Source organism: Schistocerca piceifrons, chromosome 2 (genome assembly GCF_021461385.2).
Source record: "Schistocerca piceifrons isolate TAMUIC-IGC-003096 chromosome 2, iqSchPice1.1, whole genome shotgun sequence".
Classification (NCBI taxonomy): Eukaryota; Metazoa; Arthropoda; class Insecta; order Orthoptera; family Acrididae; genus Schistocerca; species Schistocerca piceifrons.
In genome coordinates, this window is record NC_060139.1 from 2135283 (window position 1) to 2149748 (window position 14466).

The following is a 14466-nucleotide window of genomic DNA, read 5'->3' on the forward strand; positions in this document are numbered from 1 at the left end:
GTCTGATTTTACTTCCCCGTCCTTGAAACAATCCGAGCTTGTGCTCCATCTCTAATGACTTCGATATCGACGGCATATTAAACTTTAACCTTCATTCCTTCATTTTGTTAGCAATAAAGTGTTGAAAATCTTTTCAGGTCATGTAGGATAGCGTTGTAATAAAAATGTTGTAACCACAAACAACAGGTTGCACTCAGTAGGAATGAATGATACTTTTCAGTTTTGTTGTATTCCCAGAGCTGAGGTATAATACAATGATGCGGCTACATGGCAGTTTTTGAACCTAAATTATCCATAAAAAAGACAGAATAATACCAAGAAATAAACGCTACTCCGTTTTTGGTATTATTACGGAGTAGCGTAACTTGGAAATATCATGTGAGGGAGAGTGGGAGTAAGCCTATGTCGAAATCATGTATAACATAAAGTGAAAACACAAGACCTGAGATACGAACATTTTTTCGTTTTTCGCAGCACATATAACCTTCAGACTTTTTTGTGTTGTGCGGATACTTTGTGTGAAGCTATAGTTACAAATTGTTACTTTTGAACGTAAATGGGCAGTTCAAAATAGCCTTTCTGCGTAAAATTTTCATAGACTCAAAAATTTGTCCGCTTAGAAATTTATTTAAATGTGAGTGTATGTGGGAGTCAAACGGAGCTTGAAGAAATATGACATTTCGTTATTTTACAAAGCCAAGTGTCTTGTAACGCTTTTTTTCATCCAAAATACTTTCACAATGTTCACCTGTTAGTGGTTTACTTTTTGTTAGGCAGTCAAAACCAGAATATTATTTGCATGCAAGGAAACTCTGACGAGAACCTTCCCAGTACATGAAATCATCATCATCTTGTGGTGCAATGTCGGAGGCTTCCATATATTGTTTTGAACGGTGTTTAGTTTTTGACATTAATTGTTGAATCCTCGTCTAAGAGACAGCAAAAATTAGTGAACACAAGCATCTGGGCTCTAGAAAAGAAACTGAAACATTTCTGAAAAAGTTATTTGGCATTTGCGTAGTAAATGAAGCATTTGGTTTTGCTCAGCGTTTAACAACTGCAACACCCACTTTGCACAGTGCTTTCTATTCCTTCTTTCTCCATGTCAGATGTATCATACACTTCCCTGCCGAGCACACTACTTCATACACCTTTGACCACTAATAGTCTAATAGACTCTGAAGCCCTTTATAGACGCTTTCGCCTGTGGTTTTAGTCTTGGGATGCCTTCACGTTTACGATGTTCAAGCGGTATGTGATTCATCTCACCATCAGATTCTCAGCTCTTGAAAGTGACGGATATGATTCCTTACAATTATTTACTAACTTTGGATTACTTCCAACCGGCGAATGCGAAGCAAACAGCTATATGGCTAATAAATGTTCGATTTTATTGATTTGTACTGTGCAGTACCACTACTTCAAAAGGCCCATATAGAATAACGCACTTACGTTTACACTTGACTGCTGTTATTTCGCAGCATCAAGCAGAGTAAGGAAAAAACTCCGAAATAATGTCTTTCCCGCGCATCATTTCTAGAGGTGGTAATGAAGCTTCGCACAATCGGCATAGCTAGCAATATCTCGTTAAGGTGGGACGTAAGCGAAAGCAACCAAAACTGTGAAAAATATTTTATTGGATCTTCATTTATTTCATGGTACTGAAGTTTGATATTTTGAATATTACGTTCCTAAGTATGACAGAAATAATAATCAACGGAAGCTTGCACGGGGTCACGCCCCTCTGTTGTTCTGTATTTCCTCATATTATTTATTCCTGTTGTGTTTTCTTCCAGGATGAGGACTATTTCGGTGTTTAGCAGATCCAGAACTTCTACAAAGGTGTGAGCACGGAGAAGCTGAAAACCCTAATGAAAATTACAACTGTGTGACAGGAAAACCACGCCCCAAGACAACTACTGGTGAAGTTGCATTGTATGATGCGCGTTTAGTTTTTGAGTGTGCTAATCTTGACAGACTACGAACTGTAAATAGGCTAAGATTTGATCCACGAGCTTTCACGCTATCGATATTGAAGGAAATCGAACACGAGAATTGATGCAGCTGTGATTATTGTTACTCAGTTTGAAATTCAGGTTAACCTTAGAGTACAAGCAAAGAAAAGCTGCTAGAGGATGAAGATGATAAAGCATATGGTTTGCACTAGCTCACCCAGATAAAATAAGGCCTAATCCAAACATGGACAAATCTTTGATTCACGTTGGACATAGCTTACATTTTGGAAACTTTATGTACCTTTCCCTCACAAATCACTGGCATTACAGTACTTAAATTTGGCATGGAGTTGGTCAATACTACAGTAGAACATTCTGTGAAAGGAATTTTCATTTACTACAATAGTAAGGCGTTTACGTAAGAGAAAAGCCGTAAGATTTGGTATACTTTTTTCGCAGAAATTTGGAGAGCTGTGAAAATCTAGCAAAAGAAGATATCAGTGTTATGTTCCACAGATATTTGTAATAACGGTAAATCGAACTTTGTACAAAAATACATTAAATTCGTTCTAATAGATTTTTCGAAAAAGGAACGTTTGTTCTCACCTTGTAGAAAAAATTTCAGTTGTTTGTAATTGAAAACGTGTAACTTCAATAAGCATGAAAACGTATTCTTTAACAACTGTGCCAGATTTAGTTATATTGTCTTTAAAGCCTTGGACTTTATAAGGATTTTTTTTCAAGATATTGAAACTTCGCATACGTCCACCTTAAAGAACAGGAATGTGAGATGGAAACTTCAAAGTGCGTGTCCTATATAGTTATGTATAAAGCTCTCTTCACAGTGACTGAATGACTTCAGGTAACTCACCTCTGTTACAGATGATTCGGGCGGTGCAGTAGCCAGAGGCAGCTGTCGTCGCAGAGCCAGCAGCCTGTGTGAGGCCGGGGGACACACTGCCCCCCTGTCCCCCTGCCCCCCCCCCCCCCCCCCCCCCGTCCCCGTGCCTCGCCAACCAACGTCCTTGTGGTAATCATAGGTCATTGGTGGGGCACAGTCTCAGCGCGCCAACAATTGACTGCATAGCAGCTGTTGACTCACGAGGCAAGGTCAGGGAAACGTTGCCGCACAAACTGTATTCATACATAGCGCTGCTGATAGTGCAACCTAATATACGTACACCATAAAAATTGTGGCTGTTATGGACTATTACAGCAGGAGAAATCAATCGTCAAAGTTACGAAGAGAATATTGTAAGTATGAATGATTTATTGCACAAATGTATTATTTGAGACAAACAGTCAATGCTACGGCATGAAACATTCTATAACAGAGTTTACTTGCTTAACTACACTATTGGAGGCAGAAATGTGCAAGTCAGCTATAACAGCATGGCCAAGGCATAGACAGTTCTCGCGGTGTGCACTTTTGATGAAAGCCGGTTGCTCAAATTTCTCATGGAAACACACTTCCGTTAATCGTTCTTCGAGGAAGTACTCCAAGGGTGTTCAAACAGGAATCTCTTTGGTATATCCGCATTGAAAAAACTGCAAATTTGATGAAGTTGGAAAATCTTGTCGCCTGGAACTGGAAATACACAAACGACTGAAGGCGTAAGAAGTGGTCTTTGCCGCATGTTAATGTCATTCTCTGAAGATACCATAATTGTATCTATGATAAATATCACGAAATTTTTGTATTGATGGAAGTTGTAAACGTCGGCAGATTGCACAATACCTGTACACTTTGCTGGAATGTGCTGTCCAGCAGTCAACCAAAAGAAAGGCTTCAGTTGTTTCTTGTATGTCTGGTCACAATACTCGTTCTAGGAAGATTTTTAAATCTCTCTTCGTCATATTAGCAAATGTGTTAGCAAACCGCTAGCTGTTCGGTAAATTTATATTCATATCTGCAGTAAAATGGCCGGTGGGCTCCGCTACAATGACACACAAATGAGGCAGGAGCGCACAAACCCAGGAATTATCATGTATGAGTGTGTGATTGCCGCTAAGGATCCAGCCGCACCAAAGACATGCTTACTTCCCTTTACTGCGAGAATCCGTCCAGATCACAACTCGTTATCACATCTTGATTGGTCAGCATTAATTACTTGGTCTGGTGACAGACGTTTTTCCTCAATGACAGACATGATTTCTCTAGGAACTGATAAGCTTTTAGCTGAATATCGGCATCCTCTTCAACCAGAGGCTCGCTGACTTTGTAGCTTATTTTCGACAGACATTGCTATTCTTAGAATTAAATTTTCTTACCCACGAGTTAGAAGCTTTGAACTGGTCAAAAATGTTCAAATATGTGCGAATTCCTAAGGGACCAAACTGCTGAGGTCATCGGTGTCTAGTCTCACACCATACTTAAACTAACTTATGCTAAGAACAATACACACACCCGTGCTCAAGGGAGGACTCGAAACTCCGGCGGGAGCGGCCTCGCAATCCGTGACACGGTGCCTCAAACCTCGCGGCCACTCCGCGCGGCTTTGAACTGCAGTGAATTGTGAGGGTCAATTCTCTTCTTCATTTTCAGTGCCCAATGGCTCTTTGTGCGGGCATGTATTATTTGCGTTTTCCTGTCTCTTTGCTATAAAATATTAACGTAATTCACAATGTATCATATCCTGCAGAATTTTTGGGTTTGCTGAATGACGTTGTTCCAACTTGTTTTCAAAGATTCGTAACACAGACTTGCTTTTATTTTGCTTTTTTGTGTTAACAACGTTGTAAAGTTCAGGTGTGGAGCCATATTTGCAATTCGGGACTACACAGACGGAGAGAAGCAACATTCCCATCCTTTTCCTTGGTTGTTTTGCCCAAATCTTGTGCGTATCAGCCTTATGTCCTTCTGGAAACTTCGTTCGTTTTCCAGGAGGTGATGGCTGATAAGATGAGCCGCTACTTCCCAGGAAATCAGCCACTGATGACACTGCTTCATTCCTCACTGCCGTGGCTCTATCATTTTCTTCATCTGATATCTCTTCATCTGTTAAAAGTTTAGTAACTTCTGCTTTTACAGTATCCTCATCTGTCAACTATTGCTTTACTTGTTCGTAAATAACAAACTCTTCTTCTGTAGGTACGTCTTCTGCAGTACCAAAATACTCCACCAGCAGTTTCACAATTACTACTTATCTCATCGTTCAGGGTGAAACACTTTCTAACTCCGTAAACGCACTTCCACACCACAAAGATAGTCTGATCTACTCTGACAGCAAACAAAAACATCTGACGTGTCCTGAACACTACGCTGCTTACAGAGCGACACGAAAATGGAAGACTTGAGTAGAGAGGGTAAACCTGTTAAGAGTCCCACCTGTTCCTCCTTCTTCTGTCAGTATCATTATAACACAACAGCGGCAACTACCGTCACAGACCCTTGTCAGCTGCCTATTGCAGCTTGTGGAAAGGGAGGGCTTATACAGCATTAAAAATCACAATCCCTTCTATTGAAATTTTAGCACTTTGTACAAATACTCTTCCTTACGTTCTCCCTCTCCGTCCTGCTGCTTCTTGCACTCTTTATCATTCCTCTTTTCCTGTGTCCGTCGCAACGAGGAAAAAATAGAGGCTAAGGGGTTCCACCGTAACATAAATACAGAGCATTATAGCAAGAAATCGGTTCAAATGGCTCTGAGCACTATGGGACGTAACATCTGAGGTCATTAGTCCTCTAGAACTTAGAAATACTTAAACCTAACTAACCTAAGGATATCAAACACATCCACGCCCAAGGCAGGATTCGAAGCTGCGACTGTAGCAGTCGCGCGGTCCCGCACTGAAGCGCCTAGAACCGCTCGGCCACCTCGGCCGGCGCATTATAGCAGATCAACATGTAGATGCTGATTGATGCATCTCCGTCTCAGGAGCTGATAGTTTAATTACACAAGACAAAATTAGTCTCATAATTATACTGTTTATTGGTTCCTACACAGTGTGAAACTATTAAAATCTAGAAAAAGATGAAAGATATCGTTACAAGATTTTGAGTAACTGATACTATGAACAAGAGAGAGTTTTTCACTGTATTGTTAACACTTAACATGAAATAACTATGTTTTGTTTAATGAAACGATATCATTTTTAAGGCCATTCACTGGCGTTTGGAAAGAGGCACACGGTTATATGACCGTGGTTGATGTTCATCATCAGTGGTCTCTTGACACCTGCTGCAAGATAACGACCTCCTCCAGACTTTTCCACGCTTTTTGATCTTTAACGATACGCAACATTGCTGATGTTCAAGGGTTTCTAACAGCACACACTTTCAGATCGGTAGCCGTCTCTCTCTTTCGTTACCTCTAACAATTTTAAGCCGCCACTCTGTATTATTTCTTGATTTATACTTGATTATTACTTATTATACTGTGACTGGTTGGAATATTAGGCGGCGGACATTCATAAGTAGCCAGTGTTAGGAGGGCGAACTTATTCCCAATGTATATGCGCCGATAACTAAAGTTCTGGTCGTGTGTATACGACGCATGCCTTCTCCATTCTCCCACACTGAAATGTAACTTAGTCCTTTGCAAAACATTCTGATAATAATGAAGAAGTTTGCAATAGGTGAACACTTTTGTACGACTTTACATTAATTACGAGTATCACGCCTCTACTTGATCTGATCTCATTCACACTCCAATTACATCCACTCATTTATCACCAGTTTAAATGAGTATACCATTGCCGATTCTTTACAGTACGGTGGCGTTACAATTGTATAACAATGCCACTGATACGATATTAATGCTCTGCTTCAAAATTATCACTTTAACTACGATCGCTTTTCTCACATTCATACGCCATCTACTCGCTTGATGGCTCTGCCGCAATGCACCCCATTGCACGAAACTTTGCGTTCTAGGACTACTAGGGCATCCCCGTCAGCGATGCCACTGCACTGTAGCGAAGTTGCGCGAGGGTAGCTTCGATCCGTCAAGTACAGGATCGATATCGGCACCCTCACTCAATCCAGTACAGAACTTCTTTGGACTGTCATATATTCAACTCGTTGTACGTCGCACTCCCCTCCATTCCATTTTCGTCAGCCACAACTATGTCCTCCACTTCAGTCGTAACGGGACTACACGACACCTCACACGCTTCTAATACAGGTTTACATTTGTTTTGTGAAATGTCTTTGTACTTCTCTTACGACATATATTGTATTTACCTATTCTGTAAGATTGTCGTAATTTTATTGCTTTACTGTTTTGCTACTTTAAACATTATCAGTAGAATCGTGCTGCAATAATATTAAAGAAACTGTAATTGTCAAAAGGAGTGTGTAATCTCAACCTAGCTAAGAAAACAACCTGTAAATCTTTAGCTGTAGCCAGATGCAATAACTTGGGGAACTCCCTCTGAGATAGAAACGTGCTGCTGAATGGCGCGCACGCGAAAAGCTCAGTCCATAATAGTTCTTAGTGGTGTATGTTCGCGGAAAGATACAGGTGTTACACATTGCATGCGAGGCAATCAGAAATCTTTGGGCAGATGATAATGTGAATGCTTTCTGCTCAAGATTGAGACCATCACCAACAGATAGGTTTTCTGTATTTAGTAAAGCTGTTGAAATCACAACTGCTCCTAAAAAGGCGCACAGGAAAGAGGAATGTGCAAATGATACGTGAGCTGTACAAAATGTCGCAGCCTTTCTGATAAGGGAAGTGTATGGGTTCGACCAAAAATTCGGTATTACAGTTGTGCTTAGAAGTATTACGTACCACTGTGGTGGTGAAAGCATTCGACTGTGTTACCGTTAGTTTGCTCACTATCGGACTTTAAAAATGTGTATGAGATTCCTCAACAAAATGCGTGAAACAATATGCAGACTCACAATAGCCACATTTGGCGAAAGCCGTACCTTAACAATCTCCAGACTCGCAAGTTCCACTTGAATCACATTCTTGAATTCAGCAACGTGTGAGGGAGTACTGTAGCCAGACAATTGTCGGGCATAGGCTGATACACTGGAGCAGAGAGCTGTTTTTGAATAACTGAATGCATTTTCATTAAGAAAATTTGATTTCCTAATTTTGTGTCGAAGTCAGTGCAGAGGGTCCTTGTAGAGGCTGTTATCCATCTTGCATAAATTTTATACTGTCTGAAGGAATATACATCCAAAGGCAGTACATATTTTGTTGCTTTTGGTGGAACGATCATGCGTTCAGTATCTCTATCCGCAAATGAATCAACGAATCATTTCCTATTGTTGTGTCCTTGTGAGCACTCCAAGATCACAAAGTAGTATACACTTCTGGTTATATGCGGCACTGTCACTAACAATACTCACGATAAAGGACATTCTAATAGTATTTTAACATTTTCCCACTTGTGGTAGCCTCCAAGTCTATGTTTGGTGGAAGACTGTCTTCAATAGCCTTTTTAACTTCCAGGTCGAAAGTTTTTTCTGGAGGTAAATTTACAGTCATTTTTAGATGTCCACTCATTGAACGTTTAACATCTTTCGTATAACAGTGAGTTGTGTTGTGTGCAGACTGGACCAAGGCAACTGTTGATTTTTCTCTTTATTTTACAGAGTGTCGCACCAGAAAATAGTTCACAATTAAGTCCATTTTGACCAGTGTTCCAAACGCAGTGTGGCTATGTCTGAAAACTTGTAGTTTATTGGTTTACTTCTTCGACAAAACGGGCCCGGGACACGCGAATTCTTGGCGTTCCTGTACACTTCTAGCTGTCATGAATGCAGTGATGTGTCTACAGCAAATTCTGTATCCTTTCTCTAGACGTTCTATGAAAGCTGCAAGTCGCGTGGAGTGGTCGCGAGGTTTAAAGCGCCATGTTTGGATTACACGGTCCCTCCCGCCGGAGGTTCGAGTCCTCCCTCGGGCATGGGTGTGTGTGTTGTTCTTAGTATAAGTTACACTACTGGCGATTAAAACTGCTACACCAAGAACAAATGCAGATGATAAACGGATATTCATCGGCCAAATATAATTATTATACTAGAACTGACATGTGTTTACAATTTCACGCAATTTGGGTGCATAGATCCTGAGAAATCAGTACCCGGAACAACCACTTCTGCCCGTAATAACGGCCTTGATACGCCTGGGCATTGAACCAAACAGAGCTTGGATGGCGTTTACAGGTACAGCTGCCCATGCAGCTTCAACACGATACCACAGTTCATCAAGAGTAGTGACTGGCGTATTGTGACGAGCCAGTTGCTCGGCCACCGTTGACTAGACGTTTTCAGTTGGTGAGAGATCTGGAGAATGTGCTGGCCAGGGCAGAAGTCGAACATTTTCTGTATCCAGAAAGACCCGTACAGGACCAGCAACATGCGGTCGTGCATTATCCTGCTGAAATGTAGGGTTTCGCAGGGATCGAATGAAGGGTTGAGCCACGGGTCGCAACACATCTGAAATGTAACGTCCACTGTTCAAAGTGCCGTCAATGCGAACAAGAGGTGACCGAGACGTGGAACCAATGGCACCCCATACCATCACGCCGGGTGATACGCCAGTATGGCAATGACGAATACACGCTTCCAATGTGAGTTCACCGCGATGTCGCCAAACACGGATGCGACCATCATGATGCTGTAAACAGAACCTGGATTCATCCGAAAAAATTACGTTTTGCTATTCGTGGACACAGGTTCGTCGTTGAGTAAACTATCGCAGGCGTTCCTGTCTGTGATGCAATGTCAAGGGCAACCGCAGCCACGGTCTCCGAGCTGATAGTCCATGCTGCTGCAAACGTCGTCGACCTGTTCGTGCAGATGGTTGTTGTCTTGCAAACGTCCCCATCTGTTGACTCAGGGGTCGAGACGTGGCTGCACGATCCGTTACAGCCATGCGGATAAGATGCCTGACATCTCGACTGCTAGTGATACGAAGCCGTTGGGATCCAGCATGGCGTTCCGTATTATGCTCCTGAACCCACCGATTCCATATTCTGCTAACAGTCATTGGATCTCGACCAATGCGAGCAACAATTTCGATAAACCGCAATCGCGATAGGCTTCAATCTGACCTTTATCAAAGTCGGAAACGTGATGGTACGCATTTCTCCTCCTTGCACGAGGCATCACAACATCGTATTGCATTATAAGGCTTACCCAGATGCAGATATAGACTCGCGTCACAATTTAATAATGATGAATAGGCTGAAGTTTAAGAGAATCATCCGAAAGAACTAGCGTGGAAGGAGGTGGAATACTGAACTACTGAGGAATCATGAAATACTTTTGAAGTTTGCTATTGATGTGAGTGCTGCGCTAAGGAACAGCAGAAGAAGTAGTTCAGTTTGAAGAGAAGTGAACATCTCTGAAAAGGGCAAACAGAGATGCTGAACAGACTAACATAGGTACAAGGAAGGTAACTGCGAAGAAACCTAGGGTAACAGAATTCGATGGACGAAAGAAGAAAGTAAAAAAACGTTATGGGAAAGGCAGGAATACAGCAATGTAAATCTCTTAGGAATTAAATTAATAGGAAGTGCAGGAGAACCAAGGCGAAATGGCTGCAGAAAAGACGTGAGGGATTCGTAATAGAAATGATCGTTTCGGGACTGACTCTGCACATAGAAAACTCGACAGAGCGTTCGATGAAATTAAAAGCAAGTGAGTAACAGTGAGAGAGCAATGGGCATTCCACTGTTAAACGTGGGAGAGAGAGAGCGGATAGGCGGAACGAGTACGATGGAGGTCTCTGTGTGCGGGAGGATCTGGCTGATAACTTGACAGAAAAAGAAATTGGAGTCGCTGCGGAAGACAGGGATTTTAGTGTTAGCGTCAGAATTTAAAAGACTTCTAGAAGGCTTGAGATCAAATATAGCAGAAGGGGAAGATAATATTCCATCTGAATTTCTAAAATCACTGGAGAAAGTGGCAAACAAAGACTATTCAAGTTGATGCAGCCTACCACCATCCACACAATCCCGAAGATAGCTTCACAGCTCACGCATCCCAATTGCTGACAAGAGTAATATACGGAAGAATGGAAAAGAAAACTGAGGATCAAGTAGTTGACGAAGAGTTTGGGTTTAGGCAAGGTAAAGGCACCAGAGATACAGTCCTCAGGTTGCGCTTCGTGATTGAAAAAAAGATTTGAAAAAAAATCAGTACACGTTCACTAGTCGACCGATAAAAAGTGTACGACAGTGCGTTGGAAATGCTGAGAAAAATAGGGGTAAGCTATAGAGAAAGACGGGTAATATACAACATGTCCAAGAACCAAGAGGAAAAAGTGAGACTGGAATACCAAGATCGAAGCGCTCGGATTAAAAAGGGTGTAAAACAGGGATGTAGTCTTTCCCTCCCTACTGTTCAACCTGTACATCGAAGAAGAAATGTTGGAAATAAAAGAAAGGTTCAAGAGAGGGATTAAAATTCAGGGCGGAAGGGTGTCAACGATAGGATTCGCTGACGACATTGTCATCGTCAGTGAATGTGGTGAAGAACCACAGGATCTGTTGGACGGAATGAACTTTCTGATGAGTACAGAATCCGGACTGAGAGTAAACGGAAAAAGACAAAGGCAACGAGATGTGGCAAAAATGAGAATAGCCGGAAACGTAATATCAAAATAGGTGATTTCGAAATAGACGACGGTAGTTAATTCTGCTACCATGAAAGCAAAATAATCGATGACGGACGAAGCAAGGAGGACATTAAAAGCAGACTAACGCAGACAAGGTGGCATTCCAGGCCAAGAGAAGTCTACTGGTATCAAACATAGTCCTTAATTTGAGGAAGAAATTTCCGAGAAAGTGCGTTTGAAGCACAGCATTGTATGGTAGTGAATCATGGACAGTGATAAAATTGGAGCAGAAGAAAATCGAAGCGTCTGAATGGTGGTGCTACAGAAGAATGTTGAAAGTTAGGTTGACTGATAAGGTGAGGAATGAGGAATATTACGCAGAATCGGCGAAGAAAGGAACTTACGAGGAGTCCTGACAAAAAGGCGGGACAGGATGATAAGATACGTGTTACGACATCAAAGAATACCCTTTATGGTAGCAGAGGGAGCTGTAGAGGGCAAACTCTGTAGTACGGAAGACAGAGTTTTGAATGCATCCACTAAATAACTGCGCTCATGGGGTACAAATGCTACTCTGAGGTGAAGCGGTTATTGCAGGAGAGGAATTCACGGCGGGCCGCATGAAACCAGTTTTCTGACTCAAGGAAAATCAAAAAGTGAGCAATGATTACACTGTGCTCGGTTCAAAATTTTTCTCGATTTCCTATCCTATTGTTCATACCCCACAGTCCATTTTCGTCTGCTCTTCCTTCTGCTACTATCGAATTCCAGCCATCTTATTAAATTAAATCTTTCTTAACAAACTTAGTATTATATTTTTCTCGTTACACCGTTCCACATTTCTTCCCCAGCTGCAGAATTAGGCATCTACTCCACAAGCAGTACTGTGGTGGTTCGTGTTTTTTTTGTTTTCTTAGCTGTTTTGTTCAAAGTAGTTTACGTGCATTCCTGTTTTCTCGTTTATTATTGCTCCTACTTTTGCATTACCTTCATCCGATTTACTGTTGATAACTCTGTAATCACCTGATAAGACAAGCTTTTCTTCCTATCACCGATCTTCACTAGTTCCTCAGCATGCAACTCCAACCTAACTGCTTAACCTTTCAAGTTCTCTAACCTGCCCAAGCAATTAAAGTTTCGTTGTCCGACCTGTACAACCTCAGAGACTTTCTATTCCTGATAACATCTTCCTAAGTAGTCTCTGCCCAGTAGTCTGACTGGGCAACTATATTATTCCGGAATGTTTTGCCGAGGACGTACTATCGCCATTAAACCATACAGTTAAGCAGCATGTGCCTACTAAATGTAACGGCAATAGGGTAAGTAAAGTGCCCATTACCTAGTTATATGTTGAAAACTTGTGAAACTGAAGCCTCTGCTCATATACTGTAGGGGCGATCGTAGGCACCTAACATTTGACAAATGACGTTTGATCCATTAGCCGTATAGTCTATTCGATTTCACGGAGACCCTCAAAGGAGCCTAACTTAGTGACTGGAGTATTATCGTAATCGCATTATTCGACAAGATACTGACATCAAATTTTCCATTGAGGTACGTTTCTTTTTCTCTCCAGAATAGTATTTCCGATGAGTAGAAGCAATGATATGGTTATGTGATGCTCTGGCAAAATGTTAAGGACAGAGCTGCAAATACATTTTTTTTCCGTTATCGTTTGGTAGGTTTGGCCGACTGAAGCATAAGTGAATCAACATATGAGTGGATCAGATATGTTGAGCGGTATGCTGGTCCCCTTTTGCAGTGTGTTTTCAATAGAACTTTGACGTTATGGAATCTTTATTAATTTTAAATCCACCACATATGTTATTATATTCCTTCACACGTCAAGTGAAAAGTCACATAGCCGAAAATGAAGGTCAGCGTGTGGGAAACAACTTCCACTTGCACTTGTTTCGCATGATATAAAGGATGATTCAAAAGGCTGCGCTCATACTTAAGGAGCTGACAGAGGAGTCGAATTACAACTATCGAACAGGAACTTGTGGTTTAGGAAATAATTCTCGTTTAGTTGCATCCATGTTAAGTGGTACATCCCCCAACAGTTACTAAACTTGCAGCGTCTTTGCAAGTGGTAATGCTATGGGCAAGCTGGAACACAGTTCAAGTTTCTGCCGGTAGGTGGCACTACATTCGCGGTGCTTCAGCCGCTTTTGGCGGGAAATGAAAAAAAAATCGGAGATGGAGGCCGACTAGTAATTCAAAAAATGACCGAAAACTCAAAACCGTCCTGTGTGTAAAATGTCGGGAAATTAAGAAAAAAAACATTGTCGGGAAATTTAAAAATCAAAGATGGCAGATGGTGAGAACTTTTCTAAGAAAAGGAGATAAATTAAAAAATCAAGGAAGGCATTAGTGAGAAATTGTTAAAAATTGGCGGAAAATTTTTGAAAGTCCAAAATGTCTCACCCCCCAAACAATAAGCTCCATGGCCCAGATGGGTCTACACTTTTAATTAATACTTAATTTTTAATTTTAATACTAGCCTCTGATTGAAGGAGAGGTTGAAGATATGGGGAGAGGAGGGGTTAAATTTTTTCCACTGATGCAACTGGACTATTTCCCCCGTTTGGTCTCTTTAATGTCACACTATGAGTGGCTGGAGATAAGGGATTGGGGGAGGAAACCCAATATGGCTGTTTTCTTTTTTCAATTTGGTTTGTTCTGATTGGACAGCTTCTTTGTTGGTTGGTTGAAGTTGCATTGAGTTAATATACGGAGAGTGTGTAGGCGTAGGGATCGAGGAATTTGTTTGTGAAGGCGTGAAAGCATACCAGGGTTGGTGATCAGAGGGGAGACATTGGGGTTATTGGAATCAAGTTTGCGGATAGTACAGAAGATATGGAGGTGTATGATCTGGATGAGGAGGGGCTGGAATTTGATAAGGTTGTAGAGGACCCATGTGGGGGAAGAAAAACAGATGCAGAAAGCGAGACAGAGCGCATGGCGTTCGAAGATTTGGAGGGACT

General features: G+C 41.5%; 1 protein-coding gene across 1 annotated transcript in view; it reads right to left on the reverse strand.

Moving 5' to 3' along the window:
* LOC124777006 (arylalkylamine N-acetyltransferase 1-like) overlaps nt 1-2891 on the reverse strand; it is a 71183-nt gene extending 68292 nt beyond the window's left edge. Inside the window, exon 1 of the mRNA XM_047252255.1 lies at nt 2827-2891. The gene's annotated coding sequence lies outside the window, so the exon portion shown is untranslated. The remainder of the gene's footprint in view (nt 1-2826) is intronic.
* Nucleotides 2892-14466: the final 11575 nt, after the last annotated feature.